We start from the raw sequence: 27,370 nt of genomic DNA on the forward strand, positions 1-27,370 counted from the left end.
CGATATTGTAAAACATGTGGATTATTCTATTAAGAAGGGTTATATGTGGAACTCCAAGGCAGGTGATTATGACAAGCTTAGGAAGAAGCTTAAGGATCATCTAGAGGAAGCAGTATTAAATTGTATACCTAGGGGTAAGGAGGATTAATCAGGTAGGAGTTAGATGGATGAGCTGCAGAAGAAGAAAATGCTGTGAAGGGTATATAAAGAGAAAGGTGACCAGCAAACTCCTGAACAGTACAAGGCTCAGGCAAGGAAGGCAAAATCAGATTATGAGAAGAATCTAGCCAAGCAGGCCAAAGAAATTCCCAAAACGTTCTTTCGTTATATGGCAAATAAAAGGAAGAACGACTATAGAAGATTAACCTTAATGAGTGATGATGGTCATGATGAGACAGAAACAGATAAAATAGTTGAGTTACTGAGTGACCACATTACAAGTGTATGTCATCCTAGTGAGGTTACTGCTTTAATGTATGTGACAGACACTAATGTGGGAACAGACGTAGATGAATTGGAGTTTCTTAGGATATTGCAGAACCTCAATGTAACTCCAGCTGTGGAATTAGATGGGATCATGGGGTCTCAGCTAGGGGTTTGCAAGAATGTGCAAGGGAACTGGAAATGCCTTTGACTAGGCCCTTTAATTTAAATGTCAGCTCTGGTAGAGTTCCAAGGGAGTGGAAAGACAGCAAAATAATTCTCTTGCATAAATGAGGTTCTAAGAAGACTACAATAGCCAATTATAGATCAATCAGTTTCTCAGGAGTGGTGGTTAAAGTACTGAAAAAATTAGTAAAATAGAGAATTCAAGAATGGGTAGATAAAAATATGATACTGTATGAGGGTCACCATGGCTTTGTGAAGGGTCAGTCATGCCTTAATAATTTACTAACTTTTTATAATAGAGTAACAGATGAGTTGGATAAAGGAATTGGTTACATGATGATTTTGCAAATGCATTTGACAGAATACCATATGGAACTCTGTTCCATGTGGTATGCTGTCAAATTAGAACAAATGAGATGGATATGACAGTGGTTAAGTGGATAAGAGGGTGGACAAGTTTGCTGAACAGATATCAAAAAGTGGTATATGGAGGGACAGATTTTAGGGAATGACAACATAAACTAAATTATTAATTGTAAAAACTTTCATTAATAACTACCTATATTTCAGCAATGTTACATTGCCAACTTCAGGGATCACAAAACAATGATATGTGCACCCAGCCTCTCACACTAAGCAAATGAAGCTGAAGAAAGGCAACTGAAGTCGGTCCTAGAGTCCTGTTGTGCTATTGCATAGAGTTGCTATTGCGCTCAATTAGATTGTCTTGGCAATTTGGTTGATGATCTTAGAATGTATGTTTCCCAAATTTCAGACAGTCTCATCCACCCAAATTTGTTGAGATTTGGTAAGTTTTTCAGAGCTGAAGCTGATTCAAGGAATAATCTTTTGTACCTGTACTTACTTCTGTGTAATAAAGTGGCCTTCTTCCTTCATGCAATGTTGCTCAGGATATTTGCTGACCAGATGTAGTCCTTGTGTTCAAATATCCCGATATTGGCTGGCCTGCCTGTTTGGCTGTAGTAGGACATTTTATAACTGGTATGAACCTGGTATACTCAAGGTAAGTCTAGAGGAAGTGGCTGGTCTTTTGTGGAGTGGATAAGAGATCCCAATTTCTTATTTAGTTTGTAACTAGTTGTGAGGTCATACTTTCTCAGGATTTTGGTTAGTTTTTCAGCTGTACCTCAGATAAATGGAATAGTGATAGATTTTGAGTAATCTCTTCTATGAAGGGGGAGGGGTTGTGGTTACCTGGTTTTAATATTTTTTGGATTTTTTGGGGGTTGTAGCCATTGGCTAAGAAGGTATTACAGATATGGTTAAGTTCAGTACTTAGGGCATTGTTATCTGAACTGATTAATTTTACCCTGTTATATAGGGCTTTTATAATTTCTTATTGTTGGGAGGGCTGTGTGTGTGTGTGTGACTGCTGGTGAATGTATCTACTTGCATGTGTAGATGCTCTGTAAACAAAGAAAGCCAGGGATACATCAGGTTGGTGTGTAATCCGAGTGTCTACAAAAGGGAGACTGTTGCTGTTTTCCATTTCCAAGGTAAACTCAATCCTGGGGGTGCTGATTGTTTAAGTGTGTTGAGAAATTGTGGAGGAGTGTATCCAGGCCATGTGGATGACATTGATTCCCCACATACAAATTAGCCAAAGTGCTCATACAGTATACTGGCAACACACCTTCACACATAAAAAAACTCAGCCCACTTTAAAGCCAGTACAGAACATGTCTCACTCCAACACACTCAAATAATGGTCAGTTTTGATGTCTCCTCCTATTCACCAAGTCCCACTCAAAGATACCTTAGACCTCATCCAAGCCAAATCCCCCCCCCCCTCTATCTCAGCCATATTTCAGTTCACCATGAACTCTCTACAACTCTCTGTCTCTATCAATTATCCACCAACTACAACGAACAACAACTATACCACCGCCGCACACCACTAGTATTTCCACAGACAATCACAAACATCCATGCCCACAGCAGGATTTAAACCCGCAGGCTTTTGGCTGGAGAGCAGATACACTAACCACTCTGCCAACGAGGCTGGCTTTATCTATCAAAACATTTCCTGCTCATCAACCTCTGTGTTCCCTGGCCTAGAGCAACATCTCACTAAATATCCCTTTCTGCCCACCTCCACCTCACACCATGCACTTTCAAAGTCAGTGGCACATTGTTCCAAATTCTCCACTCTGAAAAGACACAACTCATCATTTATGATAAGTAACACTTAACCACTCCATTTACTTTTTCAAAATATGCTATACTCTTCTACTTCTATTTTAAAGAAACATCAGTACATTATCAGTAATTCTCTTCATACTAAATTTGACTCTGTAGTATACCATACATTCTTTCAAGCCCTACAAAAAGCCACCCTTCTACCATGTACTATGACAACTATTTTTCTTGTCCTGTTGTTATCATTTGCCCAGAGAACAAGAATTTCTCCAGATACCTACATCCTTCCATGTTCAAATGAAGTCCATCTCTTGTATACTGCTCTCCATCTTCAAAAGTACTTCAGCCATACATATATATTACAGATCTTTGTTTTGACATATTCTTGCTATCATGTCATTCATTAGTGCTGCACTCCTCCTCAATTCTGCATTATTGTATACAACATTATGTTCACTGTCTTCTTTCTCGCACGTTTGTGTTGCCAAGTTCCTAATGAAAATCTTCAATTCCTCATATTCCCTCTTTCTGCTACCTCTCATACCACCTATCACTATCATGTCTTACATATTCTCACTTTACTTTATTGCAATAGTCAGACTCTCTATTCATCTTTGAGGATTAAGGTTGTTGGAGTAAAACTGATTTTTTACTATTTATACTTGTTTTCTTCAGGATGAATGTCCTAGACATCATGATATCTTTCGATTTATTATATGTATTATTATATGTATTGTCACTTCATCCAACATAGAATACAGTTTGGTCAACTATTGCCAGAATGTCTCTGTTCATTCGATGTGCAAGTGGATACTTAGTAACTGAGAGTACCACAGGAATGTGGTGATTATATACTGGTTCAGAATACTTATTGTTTTCTGCATTCTTCATAGGCTATGGGGAAGTATCTAGTTTTGACTTTTAAGTCACCTCCAAATATTAAATTTTGATTTAAAAAAGAAAAAATGCAAGATTTGATGAAACAGTTTTTGAAAATGAAAAATGAAATGAGGAATATGCAGGGTGATATGAGACATTTCAGAAACTAATGAAAGTGTGCAAGAGAATAGAATGAAAGAAAAAAGGATAAAAGAGGTGACGAGTGACTTCAGGATATCAGTATATGGAGATTCCATAGTTAGAGGATTAGATAATGAGAGAATCCATAAGGTCCATTGCTATCCAGGAGGGAGAATGAACAGGATAATTCAGGAGTGGACACGAGGAGGAAACAAGCAAGAGAACTAGTTGTGGTTGTGGGGATAAATGATTTAGGTGAACATAAGGAAAATATCAGGCAGTTATTGAGAAGCGTGAAAGAAAACAGTACAGTAGGAAAGATTGTCAGTGTGCTACCAAGGTATGACAATTATGAGTTAAGACAGTTTGTGAATGTATTGCATATGTTTGAGAGAAGAAAGGAATTATTCAGGTGTGATGGAACAGAAATGCTTGGCAGCGGAAACGTTGGTAGTGTGAGAGAAGAAGACAGAATGGAAACGCAAAAGGAACAGGGAAATGGGGAGAGCCCAGGTGGACAGGGAGACATGGAGTAGGGAGAGTAGATGTTGAAAGTAGCACTGAATGTATGTATGTAGAGGGAGTATATTGCAATGTGGGTGGGGAAGTTGAGACTGAGTGGATATATGTGGTAAGTGGTGATAAAGGTGATTGGGCAAGGGCAGATGTAGTGGAGAAATCACAACCAAACAGTGGCTTGGATAGGACTGATTATAGACCTAAAAATTAACTGCTGTGTTTGTTTAGAAATGTCAGAAGTATCCGAAATAAGGGGGATGAAATGATTTCACTCATTGAGTTTATTCGTTTCAAAATCATTGGAATAAGTGAAACATGGTTGAATGAGATGATAACTTAACTAGAATAGAAATGGAAGGATAGAAAGGGCAAGAAGGGAGTGGAGAGTGATGCTGGTGATAGCAAAGGAATTAAGTCCACATAAGGTAGACGTGAAAGAGGGAAATACTAACACTGGTTATGAGGCAGTGTGGTGTAACGTAGAAGTTGACAGGAAGACATATTTAGTCGGATGTTGCTACAGGCCAGGGAATGTGAAGCGTGGTGATGAAGAAATGTATAAACAACTTTGATTAGTGAACAAAGGAAGGGTAATTATCATAGGCAATTTTAATGATTGTGGTATAGATTGGAATGAAGAAATAGCATTTGCGCATAAGGAAAATGAGTCTTTAGAGATTCTCAGGCTGCATGTAAAGGAGGGCATGCGAGGATCGAGAGTTTTAGATCTGATCATATCATCAGAGAATGTAATTGTGAGTGAGATTTCACACTTTCCTCCAGTTCGTGAGAGTGATCTTGAAGTGATCACCTGGGTTGTGGCTAGCCATATGCACATTTCTGTGAGGAAAGGATAGAATTATATGGAATTATAAGGCTGGTGATTATGACAAGCTTAGGAGACTGCTTGGAGCTACAGCATGGAATGAGGAGTTGAGCAGTGAGGAAATAAATGCTGCTTGGGAACTGACAAACAAATACATAACAGCATTAATGTGTGAATGTATGCCAAATGCCAAAAGGCTGAATAAGGTAGGTGTAAAATGGATGAATGAGGGGCTTAAGCATGAAATCTGGAAGAAGAAGATACTTTGAAGGCAGTACAAGATGAATAATGGTAATAATCAGTTTCATGAAGAGCATAAAGAACAAGCCAGGAGAGTGACTCAGTTAGTAACAAAACAAAAGTGCATATGAACAGAAATTGGCAAATCAAGCAAAGAAAAATTCTTCAGAGTATTTTAGATATGTGGTAAGTAGAAGAAAGAATGATCATGGTAAAACGATGTTAACAGATGAAAATGGTAACTGCTGCAGAAGAAATTGTTGAGATATTTAATGATCAATTTTTAAGGGTGTTTCATCCTGATCAGGGTGGATGAGGAACTTAAGTATAGAGGACACAGGAGAGGATGGCTTAATTGTGAGTGAGCAGGAGGTATATCTGAGAAAATGAATAACATTGATGTTGAAAATTTTTTCACTTGCTTATACTATAATTTAAAGATACCAAGAAATTGTTGAAAGGTTATTTTTCACTTGGTCAGACTATAATAAATTTAGTTTAATCCTTTATCCAAGTATGTGCAAACAAAGTTTGCACCTGAAAGTATCTCCAGGACTGGGGTAAAGTGGTACAACACCGTGTGACTCCTTGCGAAGGTGGAGCAAGCTACCAACGTTCCTATCTCAGTATCTCCCATAATGCAAAACACATCTCCTTGCGGATATGTATAATGTTATGCATTAAGGGAAGGGCCACTACCCAAACTAGATTCGACCTTTATTGAGGTCTCTTCAGTGGGAGCCAGCCCAAGTGGAGATACCAAGGCAGAAGCATTAGCAAGATCATCTCCTCCTATAGGAGTTGCCAAACGGTGTGCCACCTTTTTATTAAATTACTCTGGATTTAGAGAAAGATGTTGAAAGGTTATTTTTACTTGGTCAGACTATAATAAATTTAGTTTAATCCTTTATCCACCAAGTATATGCAAACAAAGTTTGCACCTGAAAGTATCTCCAGGACTGGGTTAAAGTGGTACAACACCGTGTGACTCCTTACAAGGAGTCACACGGTGACTTGTAAGGAGTCACAACACCATGCACACTCCTTGTAACACCGTGTGACTCCTTGTAAGGAGTCGCACAGTGTTGTACCACTTTAACCCAGTCCTGGAGATACTTTCAGGTGCAAACTTTGTTTGCACATACTTGGATAAAGGATTAAACAAAATTTACCAAGAAATTGTATACTTGGTTTAATCCTTTATCATAGTGTAAGCAAACAAGTTTGTGTCATAACTATTTTCAGGACTGGACAACTCGTATATAGAAGCTTATAACTTCACATCACTTGCCTTGGTATCCCATAATGCAAAACACTTAACCTTATGGGTATGTATAATGCTATGCATTATGGAAAGGGTCACTAGCCAGACCTGTTTCAACCTTTATCGAGATCTCATCAGTGGAAGCCAGACCCAGAGGTGATACCAAGGTTGAAGTAATGTAGAAGTCATATTTTCATATATGAGTTGCCAAAAGGTGTCACACCTTGTAATTAAAATACTCTGGATTAGAGATAGTTGATGGAAGTTTTTTCCACTTGGTTATACTATAAATTAAAGATACCAAGAAATTATGGAATACTAAGGCTTCTAATAAGCTTCGCTATATGAGTTGCTCCTGAAATAGTTCAGGCGCACACTTGTTTGCTTACTCTTGGATAAATGATTAAACCAAGTATATAATTTCTTGGTATCTTTAATTTATAGTATAACTAAGTGGAAAAACTTCCAACAACTATCTCTAATCCAGAGTATTTTAATAATAAGGTGTGACAGCTTTTGGCAACTCATATATGCAAATATGACTAATGCATTACTTCAACCTTGGCATGATGGAGATGCGGTGATTAATACTCTTGGAGGGTAATGAATGGCAATGCTTTAGCCAATGAAGTTTAACTGAGGTTCGGCTGTTGTTGTTACCCCCCCCCCCCCCTTGGGCGCTGAGATTCGAGAGTTATGAGTACGCTTTCTTAAGGTTTTTGCCTTAAGGGAGCAATTTGAGTCTCTGGGGAAAGTGTTCTCCGACACGGCCTGCTGAGGGGCTTTGTCGGTGAATGCTTTTCTTCAGAATTTGAGCAGTTCTGCTCGGTGGTGGCATGTGGGTGGAAAGCCATCACTGAGTGGAGCAAACGCTGAGCTGGATGGTCTTTCGCCCACCATTGAGTGGCCTAAGGATTGTCCGAATTTTTAGAGATGGCTTTACCTTTACATATGGCAATGCTGTAGCCAATGAAGTTCTAACTGAGGCTTGACTATTGCTGTTACCCTCCTGCCATGATCAGAGCTTTAATAGCTCAATAACACCTTATCCCTACACTGTCCTCTACAGATAACGGGGAAGATGAAAAGCATTCTTGCTTCGCCCCTTTAAGCCAGTCCTTTTAAGGACTTAAGGATGAAAAGCATTCTTGCTTTGTCCCTTTAAGCCAGTCCTTTTAAGGACTTAAGGATGAAAAACATTCTTGCTTTGTCCCTTTAAGCCAGTCCTTTTAAAGACTTGGCATGACTTCTGGGTATGCCTCCCACTGATGTGTTTTTTGTGCTAAAGTGGTTGTTTTCTCTAAGATCTAAGGACTCTGCTCCGTGGTGGGGTGAGCCTGTCACTGAGTGGAACTACTGCTGAGTTAAATGATCCTTTAGGTTGCTCATTGTTTAATCTGAGGGATTGCATGAGTTTTTGGAGAGGTATTCCTGCACTTAAACATACTCAATAAAGGTTGAAACCAGTCTGGGTACTATAACAAGGTGACAAATACCTTGGACAGGGGAGATGTATATACAGTGGTGTACTTGGATTTTGCAAAAGCTTTTGATAGGCTCTCACATGACAAACTATTAATTAAATAGAAACAGACTTCTGAGTTGGGTCAGTGACTGGATGTCAGATAGGAATCAGAACGGTGTATATGGGGGGTGCAGTATCCCATAAAAGGAAGGTCACTAGTGGTATACCACAGGGGGTCAGTTTTGGGATCATTGTTGTTCAATTTGTAAATTAATAACATTGGGATGGGTTTAACTAGGTGATATGCAGCTGTTTGCAGATGATGCACAATTGCGAAGAGCAAGCAGATGTTATGTTATTTGGTGAACAACGATGGGATACAAAGTATACAGGTATTCCTCGATTAACGCGGTTAATTAATCCCTCGATGTTACCGCGTATATCAAAATCGTGTTAATCAAATGTAATAATCAACGGTAAAAAGTATAATTCGTCCCTGATCGATTACTGTACTAATAGCTCGTTTTATATGGTACTCTTTTAGGAAAGATAAAAAATGAATGCAAAGTAAATGTTTAATAAATACTTGTACCTACATTAGTTACTACAATTTTTTTTAATCAAAAGAAGTTATAAAGAGTCATTTGAACAGTTTTAGTTTTTTCTTATTGGCATAAATTCTACGATAACAAGCAAAATGACTCTCCAGACCTCGGCAAACAAGCATTCTTCGATTAACATCTGGATCCATATCCATTACTTGCTGCTTAAGCGATTCTAAACTGTGAAATATTCCATCCAGATCTTTGACTGTTATTTCCTTTGGAACCTCATCTTCACATTCCATTTTTTCATTGTCTTCATATGTGCGTTGTTCAATTTCAAGAAGATCGTTGTCACTGAAATCTTTTGAATTTGAATCCAATAATTCTTTAACATCTTCTGCATCAACACCATCAAAACTGAGGGTGTTGATGGTGTTGCGTGTTTAATGTTAAATTTTTTCGAAAATTCTTGGAGCGTAATCGCATTTTCTCCCGTTGTTGTTTCTACTGCCTTTGAGAATGTCTTTTTAAGAAAATAGGCTTTGAAAGTTGCAATGACACCCATGTCCATGGGTTGTAGCAATGATGTCGTATTTGGTGGAAAAAAATAAAACTTTCACATTCTCACACAGATCATTAAGAGAATTTGGGATGACCACGATGCTAGCAGCCTCGTGGCATGAGCATGATTTTGCGTGGTAAATTTAAAGGCACGTTAATCAAAACTCTTGCCACATATATCAAGGGATTGCCACAATTAATTTCGCTGCATTAAGCAAGGGATACCTGTACACTTGGTGGGGAAATTTTAAGGAGGCAGAGGAAATGAGAGATCTTGAAGTGGTGGTGGGAAAGGATCTGAAATTCAGAGCCCCACATTGTACAAGTTGTGAAGACATCACAACTTGTGCAATGTCAATGATGGTAATGATGCATAGGATTCTGACATGCAGAAATAAATAGTTTATGATGCCATTGAATAACAGCTTGATCAGGCCTCATATGGATTATTGTGCACAAATCTGGTCACCGGGTTTTCATAGTGATGAGAATATGTTGGAAAGGGTCCAGAGAAGATTCAGAAAGGTTGTCAGCAGTCTTTGGAATGTGGAGTAGAAGGACAGATTGAGAGACTATAAATTGCAAAACCTCATGAATAGGAGGAAGAGGAGGAATATGATTGAGACATATTAACTACTCAGGGATTGTTATGAAGTTGACATGGAAGAGATTTTTCATAGAATGAGAGAGGGGAGTAGAACAAGCGACCATCACTGGAAACTGTATAAGGTGGGCATGAGAAGTGAGGAGAAGGTTCTTTGTATGAAGAGTGGTTGGTCACTGGAATGTATTGCCTGAGGTGTGTTATAAATGTAGACATACTAAGTCATTTTAAGGAATGGTTGGATGAGCATTGTGTGCAATAATGTGTGTCTTTCATGATGAGTCTCTGACTCCATGGAGGTCGGATGTCAATAGTAATAATAATAATAAAAAAATTGTAAGATATTGATGCCGAAGATCTAAACATCATAGGGTGAGGAATGAAAGTTTTAAATTTTTGCTTCAGTTAGCAATAACAATAAAGAATACAGACAATTAAGAACTGTAAGATGTTTTATTGCACATCATATAACAAAAAATTTCTGCAAAAAGTTATATATATATATATATATATATATATATAGATAGATATATATATATATAGATAGATAGATATATATAGATATATACATACTCTCATATATATATATATATATATATATATATTACAAGTTTATTATACAATAGTATTTCTGATTAAAGAAGTATGTAGTAAAAATGTAAGAATTTGGACAACAGTGTCATTCTCTGAAAAACATTTTGGGTAGAACAGCATCAATGTTATCTGTTTATCCCCATAACAAATTCATTCCATAATGTTTTTTTAAACTGTACAAATAAAGCTAACTTCAATAGAAAAGCTTAATTTTTTTTTTCTCATGAAGACCATTAGGAAATAAGAAATTAATAGCAAAACAAACTGGCACATCACTTAAATAAAATGAAATTAATAGCTTTTAATATACTTTAAAAACAAAATATTTACGCCAAAATGTAAATTTATAACTTGATTTTTCAGCATCCAACATGAAATTTGCACTAATACAAGAAAATTCTTTTATTGTATAAAAGTCTCTTGTACATAACAGTAGGCAAATATGAAATGTGTGTGTTCATGTGTGTTTAGTTATTCACACAAAGTTTCTTCATTTGACTGTTAAAAATGTAATGAAATGCATTACCCCCCCCCCTCTCTCTCTCACTAAAATATGCAGTTTTCCACTCACAAACTGTTAGTATATAAGTATACACAAGGAAATTGGTTCTGGAATGATAAAGGATGAAGGGAAGTGTGAAAAAGTTTATATAATTTTTTTGAAATTTATAATTGTCTAATGAATGTATTACTTTTTTCCCCCCTTTAAATTAAATATGTACACTTCTATCTGAATTTTGTAATAGAATTTATATGCAAAATACAAAAACTTTTAAAATAAATTTTTTGAATACTTCCAACAAAATGTTGAAGCTATCCAAAAAAATTACAAAAACCGAAATACATTTTTCTTCCTTTAATATATATATATATATATATATTTTACAAGATTGTGGAATTGAGTAAATTTTAATGGCGAAAGTAGAATCATCACTTTTCTTAAAATTTATGATTCTAAATTTAATGGAGAGAGTAATTTTTGTAGATAAACTTATACGTTAGTTATATGACTAAAATTTTCAGGAAATGACAATGTATACTAAAATATTAATTAAAAAACTTTAATCAATCCCTTCCTATATTTTGGCAATGTTACATTGCCATCTTCTGGGAACATAAAAGTATGATGTGGGCACTAACAACAAGCAAATGAGGCTGATGAAGGAAACTATAGTTGGTCCTAGAGTCCTAAAGGTGCCTGCCCCCTAGTGGTCTAAATTGGGTTGCCTTGGCTGTTGGACTGATGTTCTTAGGATGCAAGCTTCCCAAATTTGGGGCAGTCTCATGCACCCAAATTTGTTGAGGTTTGGGAAGATTTTTAGGCTGAGGCTGATTTCAGGAATAATCTTTCATACATATATTTGCTGTGGTGTAGTAAAGTGGCTTTCTTCTAGCATATTCTGTGGTAGATATCTAGTGCATGGTCAGCTAGTCCTGAGTGACTGTATTGATGAAACCAGATGTAGTCTTAGTGTTTTTTGGCATCCCTTATCCACTCAACCAAAGACTAGCCATTCCGCTGGTTCCAGATATACAGAGGATTTGAAACTGGAAGTGACCATTACTTAATATTAACCCCCCAAACAGCTGAGGTGGATGAAATAGCCCGACCACCCTAGCTTTTTTCGTGGATCAAAACTTCATCGGTATTCTACTTTTATCATGCCATAACTTCTCTCTGCCGTTAATCCCTTTAGGGCTATTTTAAAGCCATTAGTGGATTAACTGTTGATGAGCGACTAGATTATAATAGTCTTAGACGTCAACTTCGGGAAGTTTCATGGAGGGAGGAATTGGAAGGCCAGGATATCACTAGTGCATGGGAAATTGTGAAAGAATATTTGTTATCAGCAATGGTAAGTTGTATACCACGAGTGAAGAAGAGGACACAATTTGGAGTAAAGTGGATGACAAACAATATTAAACAGGAATTGCATGCCAAAAAGAGGCTATGGAAGAGATATAAGGAGACAGGTGAAGAGATGCATGAGGAATATAAGACACAGGCCAGAAGAGTGACTAGTGTGGTAAGGAAAGCGAAACTGGAATATGAGAGGAGATTGGCCCTAAGATCCAAAGAAAATCCTAGGGAATTTTTTAGCTATGTGGCCTGTAGGAGAAGAAATGGTTGTGGAAGAATGATATTGTGGGATAAAAATGGGAATAGAGTGACTGATGCAGAGGACATAGTGGAATTGTTCAATGAACACTTTATTGGAGTATTTCATCCTAGAGGAGTCAGTTTTAATGCTAGGGATAGGACTGGTTCGAGGTCTGGAGGTACAGGAGGAGAGTATGTTTCAGATACTGAGTACTCTGGATGTCAGTAAAGCTGTGGGACTGGATGGTATTTCACCACGTGTTTTGAGAGAATGTGCTAGGGAATTGACAGTGCCTTTAACGTGGCTTTTCAATGAAAGTCTGGCTTTGGCAAAGGTGCCCAGAGAATGGAAGGAAGGTAAGCTAGTGCCATTGCATAAGGGTGATAACAGACTGGAAGTGTCTAATTATAGGCCAGTCTGTGTGTCATCAGTAGTTGTTAAGATCTTGGAGAAAGTAGTGAGGGACCGTATACAGCATTGGGCAGATGAGGATAATGTTATCTGTGAGAATCAACATGGATTTGTGAAAGGACGCTCTTGTTTTAGCAATATGCTAGCCTTTTATAATAAAGTTACAAGAACATTAGATGAGGGAAAGGCATATACTGCAATTTTCTTAGACTTGGCGAAGGCATTTGACAGGGTGCCACATGATAAGCTGATATTTAAGTTGCAGCACATGGGTCTGGATGTTAGATTGGTTAACTGGATTCAGGATTGGCTGTCTGATAGGTATCAGAGAGTTGTGTATGGTGGAGCAGTTTCCAGGAGGCAGAGGGTTACAAGTGGGGTCCCACAGGGCTCAGTACTAGGACCTATATTGTTTAACCTTTATATCAATGACATAGCCAGTGGATTGCAGGGGGATATTCAGTTGTTTGCGGATGATGCGAAGCTGGGAAGGATTATTAGTAATAGTGCAGATGTGGTAGCCCTGCAAGAGGATTTAAATAAGCTAGATAGATGGGCAAATGAATGGGGGTGTCAGTTTAATGCAGCAAAATGTAAGGTCTTGAGGTTTGGGAAACATCGATGGGATGCTGCATACTCTATGGGAGGAGTTATACTGGAGGAAGTAGGGGAGACAAGAGATCTGGGGTTGATGATTGATAGAAACCTGAAGTTTAGGGGACATATTGCAAAGGTGGTGAAGGTAACACAGAGGACTGCTATTATGAGAAGGAGACTGACCTGCAGAGATAAGAGGGTTATCATTCCGTTGTATAAGTCTCTGATCAGACCACACTTGGACTATTGTTCTCAGATTTGGTCCCCAGGATTTGAAGGGGATAAATTAACTGTGGAAAGGATACAAAGACGGATGACAAAGATGGTTTCAGGACTGTACAAGGATAATTATGAGGATCGGCTGAGAGAATGTGGACTGCAGAGTTTGGTGGATAGAAGAAGGAGAGGTGATATGATTGAGACTTTTAAACTGTTGAGAGGTGGTTACAGGGTTGACACTGGGGAGTTCTTTCGCTTGGTTGAACAGCGGGAAGGAGTGATGACAAGAGGCCATCCCTAGAAGTTACAAAAGGAAACTGTGAGCAAGAGGGTAAGGAGTGGTTTCTTTGTGTGGAGGGTGGTTGAGCCGTGGAATGCATTGCTTGATGGAGTGGTGGGAGCGAGAACGGTCAGTGAGTTTAAAGAGTGGTATGATAGACTTTGTGTTTCTCAGGGGGGGACCTCCTCTCGATGAGTCCTGACAGACTTTATGTCTTAGGAAGGACCTCCCTCGATTAGTCTTTTGACTCCTTGGAGGCCTGAATAATAATAATAATAATAATATGGGGTCTCTTGCAGTTGTAAACTGTCCTACTATGGCCAAACAGGCAGGACAGCTAATATCAGGATATCCGAACACAAAGACTATATCCCGTTTCACCAATACAGCCACTCAGTACTTGCTGACCATGCACTAGATACCCACCGCAGAATACGCTAGAAGAAAGCCACTTTACTACTTCTCAGAAAATACAAGTATGAAAGATTCTTCCTGGAATCAGCCTCAGCTCTAAAAAACTTCCCAAACTTCAACAAATTTGTGTGCATGAGACTGCCCCAAATTTGGGAAGCTTGCATTCTAAAAACATCAGCCCAACAGCCAAGACAACCCAATTTAGCCTGCTAGGGGGCACCTTTAGTACTCTAGGACCAACTATAGTTGCCTTCTTCAGCCTCATTTGCTCGTTATTAGTGCCTGTGTGCACATATCATAGTTTTATGTTCCCAGAAGATGGCAATGTAACATTTCCGAAATATAGGAAGGTATTGATTAAAGTTTTTTTAATTAATATTTTAGTATATGTTGTCATTTCCTGAAAAATTTAAAGTAATGGTGAGAGTAGAATCATAATTTTTCTTAAAAATTTTGATTCTACACTCCAAATGTCAATTGCTTTCATCAAATGATAACTGTTACAACTAATGCTCTCTAATGAAATAACATTTCATTAGAGAGCATTTTTCCACAAACCAATCCTGTGGAGCAAAAAAACATTTTTCAGTTTTTAGACTGTATGTTGGTCATGTTACATAAACATGACCAACATAATATACAGTCTTTGCAGTAAGATGTATACAGTAAACTAATTACCAGAGTTAACAAAGAATCAACAACTGCAAAGATAATGCAGGCAATATAATTTAATTTATTTGATTTTGTCTGTAAAAATAATAAAATTGGGATCTGACCTTGGTGTATCTTAAGCTTGTTTTTGCTTGACTCATTGCATTGGCAAGTCTCTTGTAGTATATACTTCAATAATTCGAATTTTGGATGTGTCGATGTTGCAAAGTGTATAGTTTTACATTGAAAATATTACAAGTTATGTATCATACGGATGGAACTGAAGAATTCCTAGCTTTATCAAGAAATTGATGAAACTAGAATATCTGGAAGGGACTGTGGACAGGAAGTTGAAGCTCAGGAAACATATTGCAAAAGTGATTAAAACAGCACAGTGGATTTCTAGAATGATGAGAAGGAACTGATATACAGAGATAAGGAAGCTGTTTTCCTTCTTTATAAGATATTGATGAAACTATCCTTTGATCTCACACTAGGCTAATTGTTTAATAGGATTCAGAAGCTGCTAGTATGCTGAACACCATAAACTGATTCACACTTCTAGAAAATGTTACCCCTCCCCCAGCCATCGAACACACCTTTACACAACTTCTAGGTATAGCCTCTCATTCTTCCTTTCTGATTCTGAACTCTATGTATAATCCCTTCTGTATTAATCCTGTAAAATCTCCTCACCAACTTAAACATCTTTGTCACTATTGGTGAGTGATCACATGGTCTTGACCTGGGAGGTGGCTAAATGTGTGGAATTTTCATTTAAGAGGGAGTATATGTGGAATTACAGGGTGGAGCCTCTGTAGCTGAGTTGGTATAGACAAAGTCCTTTGGTTGGAAAGACCTGGGCTCAATTCTTGTCCATGACATGAGAAACCTTTATCTGGTCTCTTCGACTAAACGTGAGTTAACCGGTCTCATATGAAGATGGAGGGTTTTCTCCTGGTAACTTGGGTTTTTATCCCTCAAAACAGGCAAAACAGCTACAGAGGCTACAGAGGCGTGAACACATACGGCTACAGTCATAAATACTTGCGGCAAAGAAGGCAATGGAAAATGACCTTGCTTCAAAATTATCTCCATAGTATGGTAGCATATCACCAGCCACAAAGGTGAAGGTAAATACAGAATACAGGGTAAGTGTGACAAGCTTAGGAGATTTCTTGGATCAGTGCCATGGCATGTGAAACTACAAGAGCTAGTTGTTGATAGTGCACAAGAAGTGATAAAGGAATGTTTGAGGGAAGTAATGCAGACTTCATACCTAGAGTCAGGAGAGTAAATCAAGTGGGAGTGAAATGGATATCATCATTAAGTTGGAACTACAAAAATAGAAAAAATTGTGGAGAAAATACAAGGAGAAGGGTGACCAGCAAGCACATGAGCAATACAAAGCACAGGCCAGAATGGTAACCAGTGTGGTAAGAAAGACAGAAGCAGAGCAAGAAAGGAAATTAGCAGTACAGACCAAAGATAATCTCAAACAGTTCTTTCGATATGTTGCAAGTAAAAGGAAGAATGTTTATGGCAGAATGATTTTAATGAATGCTGATGGTAGGGAGGTAACTGAATCAGTCAAAATAGTAGAATTAATAAGTGAACACTTTGCAAAAGTATATCATCCAGGTGGAGATATTGCACTAACATGAGAGGGCAAAGATTTATATGGGAACTGAAGTAAATGAAATGGAGGTGCATAGCATATTACAGAACCTTGACGTGAATACAGCGATGGGATCAGATGGTATGTCGGCTCGAGTTTTACCTGAAGGTGCTAGAGAATTCTCAGTGCCTTTGACCACACTGTTTAATCTAAGTCTCAGCTCTGGGATAGTCTCAAGGAGTAGAAAGAGTAGAAAATAGTTCCATTGCATAAAGGAGGTTTCAAGACTGATGTAGCAAATTACTGACTGATCAGCATGTCAGGAGAAGTTGATGGAGAAGTTGGTCAAGAGCAAAATACAGTGGATACATGGAAATGGGATACTGTATGTGTGGTGCAACAAGGTTTTGTGAAGGATATATCATGCCTCAGTAACTTGCTCACATTTTATAATACAGTGACAGCTGAGTTGGATAAAGGTAATGGGTTTACAGTGATGCTGCTGGACTTTGCAAAAGCCTTTAACAGGATTCCAAATTGAATTCTAACAATAAATTACAGCACATGGGATGGATATAGGGTTGATGAGGTGGATGAGAGGGTGGTTGATGGAGAGAATGAGAGAGTAGTTTATTCAAGAGTAGAGTCCAGAAAAAGGCATTTGAATTGTAGCATGCCATAGGGCTCTGTTCTTGGGCCGCTACTGTTTCATTTGTACATTAATGATATAGGAAAGGATCTAAGAGTAACTTTTCGGTTGTTTGCTGATGACACAAAATTGGGTAGAGCAATAGTTAAGACAGATGATGTTAAAATTTTGTAGGATGATTTGGATAGACTGGCTGTATGGGCAAAGGAGAATGGATGTCAGTTTAATGTGCCAAAGTGTATGGTTATGTGTTTTGGGGTGAAAAGATTACCAGCTGTATACTACATTGATGGAACTGTACTCCAGGAAATTTACCACTATCCACTAACACTCCCAAAGCCAGAGCTTTGGGAGTGTTAGTGGATAGGGAGAAGTTTAGAGGTCACATAGCAAAAGTGGCTAAGGCAGTTCATCGGATTACTTTGTTACTGAAGAATACAATGAAGAGCAGAGACAAGCAGATTATTATTCCTCTTTATCTAGCCTGAGTTTCTTGGTGATGAGGAAGAAGTGGAGAGGATCTAGAGGTGTGACCAAGATGGTAGTAGGTCTATGGAATGAACTTTATGAGAACATGTTGATGATTTGTGAGTTACAGAAATTGGTTGACAGGAGGAAAAGGGGTGATATGATTGAGACATACATATTTCTGAAAGGCTTTTACAAGATTAATACAGAGGAAATACTTCTGAACAGGTATGGTAGTGGGACAACTAGGGGCCATCCTTGGAAACTTAGCAAGAGTGTAGTTAGCAAGGTGTCAAAAGTAGGTTTTTTGCTTGGATAGTAGTGAATGAGTGGAATAGGTTGCCATGACCGTGAATGAGTTCAAAGCAAAGTATGATAGATCCTGCACAAATGTTGGATAGTGCTTGGCATGATGTTTAGGGCCTCCCTTGATGAGGCTATGGATTCCATGGAGTAGCCTGTAATAATAATAATCAGGTCTCCATGGAATCAAAAGATTCATCATGGAACTCTCTCTCTCTCTCTCTCACACACACACACACACACACACACACACACACACACACACACACACACACACACACACACACACACACACACACACACACACACACACACACACACACACACACAACCCATCAAACTGTACCTTTAACTTATTCACTGTTTCTGCATTCACTACACTCTCATGCAATGCATTCTACTAACCATGCAAAGAACGTGCTGCTTATCCTTCTTACACAGTTTCTGGGGATGGACTATGAAAAATTTCTTCCACATTCATCTGGTTACAAGCCCTTACCAGTTTATATGTCTCAATCATATCTCCCCTCTTTCTGTATTATCTATGAGGCTCTTCAAATTGCATTCTCTCACTCTTTTTTCATACTCAGCATTCCAGAGAATGAAACTACTTTAATAAGTCATCTCTGGACCCTTTCCAGTACATCATAATCATCCCCTTGAAAACCAGGTGATCAGATCTGTGCACATTACTTCATATGTGGGCTTACATAAGGGAAAGCATAAACTTCTTACTTGTACATATCAATGGCCTCTACATAAATTTTTGAAAGCTTTTTCACTTGGTTATACTATAAATTAAAAATGCCAAGAAATGATATTCTTGGTTTCACCCTTTACCCAATTGTAAGCAAACAAAGTTTGCATGCGAAGTTATTTCATGCACAAACTTTGTTTGCTTACACTTGGGTTAAAGGCTGAAACCAAGAATATAATTTCTTGGCATCTTTAGTCTTCTACATTATTTGGAGACATGTTGCTAAATTTGTGAGGGCATCACAATAAATTCACTATGATGTCCTCACAGTTTAGCAATGTGTCCCCTATTTAGGTCTTTATCCAATAAAGACCTATATCTTCACCAAATGTATACTTTGCATTTCGAATTTGCTTCCCAAATTTTAAAATCTCACATTTTGAAATGGTAACTCCATTCACCTATCCACTCATAAAATCAATTCAAATCTTCCTATAGCCATAATATTTGCTTCACTCCTCATAGTTCTTTCTAACTGGACATCATTTGCAAACAGCTGCATATCCCCCCCCCCCCCATTTAAACCTTTTCATTATTATTATTAACATGCACATTCAACAGCAGTGGCACCAAAAGACACTCCTGTGGCACATTATTGGTCACTTTCCCTCTTTCACTCCTTAATCCTCCCATGCAATTATAGTACCTCTTTTCTACTTTTCTACTAAACTTTCAATTTACACCCCATGATGAGTCTTTTGACTCCATGGAGGCCTGGATAATAATACTAATTAACCTTTCCCTATAACCAAACATTCCACAGTCTTGATATTGAATTAATCATTCATCTCTGGGCACTCCAGAATTTTCACATCACAAAGGAAAGTAACTGACCAAATCTAAACACAGTAGAACAGCTGTGGTCTGACCATTGTCTTATACAGTAGCACTGTCACCTCCATATCTCTATTCATCAGTGTATTCCTTATCATAGCAGTAATGTACTATTCAGCTTTTGCAACATGTCCTCTGAACTTCAAGCCACTGTCAGCCATCACCTCCAATTTCCATTCTGCATCGTTAAGCACATTACCACCACTAGATGGGAGAGTGTAGTACCATACAGTTATTAATATTTGAACTACCTCTTCATCTGTCCAAGCTAAAAGTCTATTTAAAGCTTTCCTTTGGAAATTAATGTCATCATCATTCCTTATAACTCTCCCAGTTTTGCATCATCAGCAAACAATTGAATAGTGCCTGTCAATAAACATAATATATCATTAACAAATAAATTTAACACCAGGATCCAAAGAAGAGAACTCTGCAGCACTACTAGTTACCTTTCTTTTCTGACATACTGTCCTCTCTTACACACCTTTACTAGTATCATTTAGGGAGGCAATCACTTATCCATCTGATCAATCTATTATCAGAAGATTTCAAGAATAAAATATAGGATTTATCTTTACAACCCATAGATCTTTTAATCAGTTTTGACATAGTTTCTTTATTAACAAACATCCTGCTGGCTGATATAATAGAATATTACTTGATGATTTTCTTCCTGATATCATAAAATTATTCAGATTTTTCAGAAATTTAGGTTACTTATGTTGTCAAAACAAACTTTATAAACAGACAGAAGGAACTGTAATTGGATCTCCAATTTCTCCTACTGCAGCAAATTATATATGGAACATTTTGAACAGCATATTCACAACAATTTTTTTCTCATAAGCCATCTACTTGGTACATTGATGATAGTTTAAGGAAATCTTCCTTGTCTGAACTTCATGAATTTCTTGAGAAAATTAATTCAGTAAAAAAAAACAGGAATTAAATCTATACTTGAAGCAGTAAATTGTTTCCCTTTTCTGGATGTTCTCATTTTGGGTCAGTTTAATGGCAATCTACATTTCTCAGCATACATAAAAACAACCTGTAGTAAAATCATTAATGCTGCTTTACATCACCACCCTTGTCAGGAATATATTGTGAGCAAAACCTTAGTTCACCATGCACATAAACTATGTTCTACTGATTCTCTTTTAAATAAGGAGCTGTGCTGTATCAGAGCTACTTTCATCTCTAATGGTTACAATACAGAAATATTTGATAAAATAATTAATAATTATGACCCTTCTTGAGATGAAGTTTTTAGAATTTCAATTCCACATGTTAAGACTGTCAGAGAAAATTGTAAGACTTCTTCACCACTTTGTTCTACAAGTTTTGTTCCATCTCCGAAAACTAAATTCCTTCCTAGTTTCTTCAAAAGACAAATTTCCTCCTTTTTCTTATCCTGAAGTTTATAGGATCCTGTGTCTATGCAGCCTTTGTTATTATAGGCAAGGTTGTTCAACTCAGATTCTTCTAGAAGAACATCAAGTTTATTTTACTTCAAGAATCTGCTAAGTCTGCTTTGGATAACTATGCTTTGTCCACTAGGCATAGAATTTATTGGAATAAAACTTAAGTCTTACACAAAAGTTATTTTCCTCTTGAGAGATTACATAAGAAAGTTGTGAATCCCACATTCACAGTCCAAATGTCAACAAAAAACAATTGCCTTAAACTTTCCCAACTTTGGGAAGTCATCCTAAGTAGCATTCCTCATTCCTATGTTTCATAAAAGTATATTTATTAAATTTATTTCGTTGTCAATACAGTTGAAAGAGAATAAAACACAATAATTGTAGATAGAGTTATCCTCCTGCGGTTAATAGTATAATGTCATGTGCTTGCAATTTAAATGTTGTTCTCATTTTATTTTATATCTTTCAACTATTGTGTTTTATTCTCTTTCAACTGTATTGACAACGGTTAGGAAACCTAACTGAAAATTCTACAAATATTAAATAATTTTTTCGACATAAGTGTTATTCTATTACTTTATAATTTTATCATTATGTCATCTACTTATGTCTCGATATTTAGATTTATTATGGCAGGTGCCCTTTATTGAGATGCTGTTAAAGTGAGGGGGGGGTGCCTCCCCCTCTCTCGAAAAGCTCTGAGTGATGATCTAACAGATCACTCTAAATCTCACTGAGTGACCCAAAAGGATCCGCACTAAACTCATCACTCCTGATCTGAATCACTCCAGAACAGGAAACTCAGAGGTGACTCCACTCAGTGACAAACAAAAACTCACCACCAAGCAGTACCACTCAACTCCCCATTAGGCAAGCAGCTGTCTTTGGGAGCCAAATCCAGGGAGTTAGATCCAGAAAGACACTGGAGTTAAAGCAATGCAGAATTCATATATTTTCAATATCCAAATAGTAAAATGGTGTATCACTACATTATTAAATAATCTGGATTAGAAACAGTTGTAGGAAAATTTTTCTGCTTGGTTACAAAGTAAATTATAATAGACAAAAAATTTCAGAGTTTGCATATAAAGTGATTTCCAGATTGGTCTGCTTATGTATAGAGGCCATCATTGAATTTACTTCATTTATCTTTGGAAATGTGCTTTGCTCAGCATGTGCAAAGCACATTTCCTTTCAGATGCATATATTGATTGCTATGCATTATGGAAAGGATCACTACCCAGACTGGTTTCGATCTTTATTCAGGTTTCATCAGTGGATTTAGACCTTTGGATGATACTGAGGTTAAATCAATGCCAAGTTCACACACAAAATTTGTTCTTACACATGGGTAAAGAATTAAAACAGGAATATAATTTTAGTCTATTATAAATTACTTTATAACCAAGTAGAAAAACTATCTACAACTATCTCTGATCCAGAATATTTAACAATATGACAACACATCATTTTACAACTTATATGGTATGGTGCAAAAAAACAGTACCGAACTTCGACATCCCCTTCAGTGCATGTGCTATGAGATATGCCATTCGACTGCATGCACATTTATAGACATGTAGAGTCTATTTCATTACATTTGGCTATAGCAATGGTGTTGACATTGGAAGAAAAGACATTTATTGTTGAGTATTATTTTAGTTCATACAGAATTGGTAGAGCAAATGGTCCAAGCCTATGACATGTTTGTGAGCAGTTTGTTCATTTTTGTAAGTGTGCCCCCAAGCAATAGTGTGTCATCATTGCCTTAATCGAGAGGTTTACTGGGAGCAATTATATATTTGGTTTAATCCTTTATCCAAGTGTAAGCAAACAGCGCCTGAAGTATTTTCAAGACTGGGGCAACTCGTGGCAAAGGTGGTACAACTTCTCATCACTTGCCTTAGTATCCCATAATGCAGACATGTATAATGCTGTGCATTAAGGTGAGGGAAGGGTCACTACCCAGACCAGTTTCGACCTTTATTGAGGGCTTATCAGTGGGAACCAGACCCAGAGGTGGTGATACTAAGGTGGAAGTAATGGAGAAGTCATATTTCCATATATGAGTTGCCAAAAGTTGTCACACCTTATTATTAAAATTCTCTGGGAGTGTCCAATGCAAAGGGAATTCAAGGAGACCACAAACTGTTAACACAAATGAGAATCATAGGCATGTGCTGGAGCAAGTATTACAATCTCTGAAACGCAGTCAATGCCAAACAACAGTAAAACTTGGGATACCAAGGCAGTCACGACAGATAATCCTTAAGGAGCTGAATGCTGTTTTGTACATCATTCAGGTGGGTCAGCATTTAACAGCAACAGATTATTCTACACAGTGGGAATACTCTGCATGCTGGCCAGTGTCTATGAAGATCCATCCTTCCTCCATAATGTCTGGTTCTCGGACAAAGCGCATTTCCATCTAAGCAGTCATGTAAACAGATGAACCTACTGGTTTCTCTAGTTTCTTGAGACCTGAATTTGTCCAAGAGAAACCTTTCACAGCAAGATAACTGCATGGTGTGCAGTTTTCTAGTTCTGGCAAAATTGGGCCCTACTTCATTGTAGGGCCCAATTATGCCACAAAGAGGGTTGTGTACCCATGACCTTGAATAGCAACTGCTACATCAAGAATGTGTTGGTTCCATTCACCCAGGATTTGCATAGGATGTGTCGTGCAAAAAACATTGAATTTCGTGCACAGGTATTCCAACAGGATGGAGCAACCTATCACACATTACGTAATTCTAGAGCTTATTTATCAGAACTTCCATGGGAGGCTCATTTCAAGAGTCACAGAATTCCGATACCCTTCATGTTCATCTGATCTCACATCACTTGATGCCTTCATTTGGGGTATGTTGAGGTAATGGTATTCCACCATCACTCACCTTCAAATCTCGATGAACTAAGTAATAAAATTACATGATGTGTCCAGCAGATGTCCCAACCCTTGTTCTCTAAGATGCTGCAAAACCTGTCTTGAAAGACAAGGTTTCCCATTTTGAGCATGTATTCTACCACTGACCAGGATTCCACTGATAGTTGTTGATGTACATATCATCATGTATAAACATATATATTTCTTTGTTAATAAACCCATTTATTCCATAACGTATATCAGTGTAGTTATTCAGTACTGCAATTTTTTTTTTTTTTTACTAGTACATGCAAATATATGATTTCTTTTACTGATACAAGTTCACTATCTTCCTGATGACAATCAATAAGAATAGTGTCCCTTCTCATAATGCAGTATACATGCCTGAAAGGAAGTATGAAATACTGACTCAATTGATATTAAGTCAATAGTATCTCTCTTTGCAAGTAGACCTGTGAAGATATTTCATGTGCAAACTTTGTTTGCTTATGCTTGGGTAAAGGATTAAAACAATATAATTCCTTGTCTTTGATAATTTACTAAGGAACACATCCGAACCCATTGACTCTGTGGATGCTGAGGTGTAACTACAGTAGATGAAAAGGCCAGGTGGATAACAATAATTATTATTATTATCCACCTGCCCTTTAATAAGAGAGACCTCCAGGGAGTCAGGAACTCATTGAGGGAGGCCATACTATTCACACCAGCTGTCTTACCCCTGTTTTTGAATTCACACAATGTCCAATGGCAATCTATTCCAATCATGCACCACTCTATGAGAGAAAAATCTAGCCTTCACCACTTGACAGCATTCATTCTCAACTTCCAAGGATGACCTTGCATCCTTTCCTCACCTCTATAAAATGAAAATATATGCCTTTCAAGTTTATAAGTCTCAATCATATCACTCCTTTTTCTCCTGTTTGCTAGTGTCTACAGCCTACAAATTCTCAATCTATCTTCATAATCAGTATTGCACAATCCTGATATCATTTTTTACACTCTCCTTTTCACTCTCTGTACTGTATTGGAATCACAATGGAAACCAGGAGACCAGACCTGAGTGCAATAGTCCAAGTGAGGTCTTATCAAGGCCTTGCAAAGAAGCAAAATGACTTCCTTATCTTTACATGTCAAGGTTCGTTTCAGCATTGCAATTATTCTCTGAGTTCTATTTACAATTTTTGCTATATGACCCTTGAATTTCAACTTCCTGTCCACTAAAACTCCATGATTCCTAGCCTGATCAGTTTCTTCTAAAATAATCCCATCAATATAATACGACATTGGATGTCTAATCACACCAGAGTGCATGGCTTTACATTTATTAACACTGAATGGTATGGCACATGCCCACAATTCTAGCCTATTCAAATCATTCTGTAAGTACTGCATATCAGCCATTCCTGATTACACTGCCTATTTTTGCTTCATCAGCAAATAGCTGTATGTCACATGTCAAATCGTTCCCAATGTCATTAATGCACGGATTGAATACCAGTGGACCAAGGACTGATCCTTGAGGAACACCACTGGGTACCTTGAATCTTGCAGATTCACCCCCCCCATCCATATATGACTTTTTTGATATCTGTCAGTCAGCCACCCTCTTATCCATGCTAATAGTTTATAATCTAATCCCATATCCTCCAATTTATGCAACAGTATTCCATGGGAAGTCTTGGAATTCTATGGTATGGAATTCGATAAATTGATCCACCTGTTGAAAGATATAAACAGCCAAGCACCAGCAATAGTCAGGGATAGCAGGTGTGACTGGAGATTGGTTTGCTACTAGTCAAAGCACAAGACAAGGGGATCCAATATCACTAATCATCTTTATCACACATCTGGGAAGAACACTGGATAAGATTAAGGAAGTTTGAAGGCATTTCAATGAATGGCATGAGAATAAACTACCTCTGCTTTGCAGATGACATTGTCCTGATTGAAGAAGATGCAGCAAGGCTGGAACGGACACTGCAAACACTATATGCAGAAGGGAAAAAGATATGGGCTAAATGTCAATTTTGAAAAAACTAAAATAATGATATTCGGACAACAGGAGTTACTGAACAAAATTACCATAGAAGGATTTCAACTGGAAAATGTGGAACATTTCACATATTTTGAATGCCACATGATGCATGACTTGGACCCAAAACAAGAGGTAAAAATTAGAATAGCCAGAGCAACAGCTATTTTAAAAGCCATGGACAAAATATGGAAGAGCTGAGCTATAAAGATACACACTAAACTGCATATTGTGGAAACCTGTATCTTCAACAGTATGCTCTGTGGATGTGAGGCCTGGGCACTGAGAGAATCTGAAAGGAGGATATTAGCATTCAAGAGGAAGTGCTATAGAAAGATCTTGAGAATAAGCTGGATCTAGAAAGTAAAAAATGAGGAAATATATAGATGAATACAACCAAAAGAAAACCTGATCCAGAAAATAATTAAAAGGAAACTACATCTACTTGGCCATATATGTAGAATGAACGATGAGAGGAAATTAAAAACATTGCTGTTTGGGATTATTGAAGGAAAGAACAAAAGAGGAAAAAAATGGGGCGATGACATTGTCAAATGGTGCAGAAACTCTGTACACAAACTGAGTCATCTTGCACAAAATAGAATGCAATAGAAGATTCATATCAAGATGACATCCGATACCTATGGGCGTTGAACCCATGGTTGTTGTTGTTGTTTATTCCATGCTATATTCTGTCAAAAGGTTTAGCAAAATCCAAAAGTATCATGGTAAATCCATTTCCCCCTTGTCTTACTCAGTGGTAACATTATTATAGAATGTGAGCAAGTTGCTAAAAGATGACCTTCCCTTAGTAAACCCATTCTGTTTGTTTCAAAGTAGAAAATTTCTGTCAACCCATTTCCGAATGTTAGCCGTAACCAACTTTTCCAAAATCTTCACCACCACTTCTGAGATACTGATTGGTTTATAGTTGGATATATTGGTCTTTGCACCATCCTTGTGCGATGGGATTACTATACATTCTTTTCACTCCTGTGGAATCATCCCTGTTCTGAGACTCAAATTATATAGCCAGTTTAGCTGAACACTCTTTTAGCATCCGTGCTGATATCTCATCAGTTCCTATTGCAGAATTCTTATTCAGTTTGTGCAACACCTCTCATTTACCTTCCTCATACAGTAAAGCAGTAGTTGCGAGTTCAATATTGCATATATGAAGTTGATAGCTTTTAGCAAAATGGCTACTCATTAGTTGAACAATCACTTCTGCATCAGTCACCCACATACCATCTGCATTCAGTTGCATTGTTCTTTCAATAGTGGGAGATCAGGGGAGAACTAGAGGTCATA

The sequence above is a fragment of the Typopeltis vanoorti genome, chromosome 2 (assembly GCF_054136105.1).
Source record: "Typopeltis vanoorti isolate ZY-2024b chromosome 2, IOZ_Tvanoo_1.0, whole genome shotgun sequence".
Lineage (NCBI taxonomy): Eukaryota > Metazoa > Arthropoda > Arachnida > Uropygi > Thelyphonidae > Typopeltis > Typopeltis vanoorti.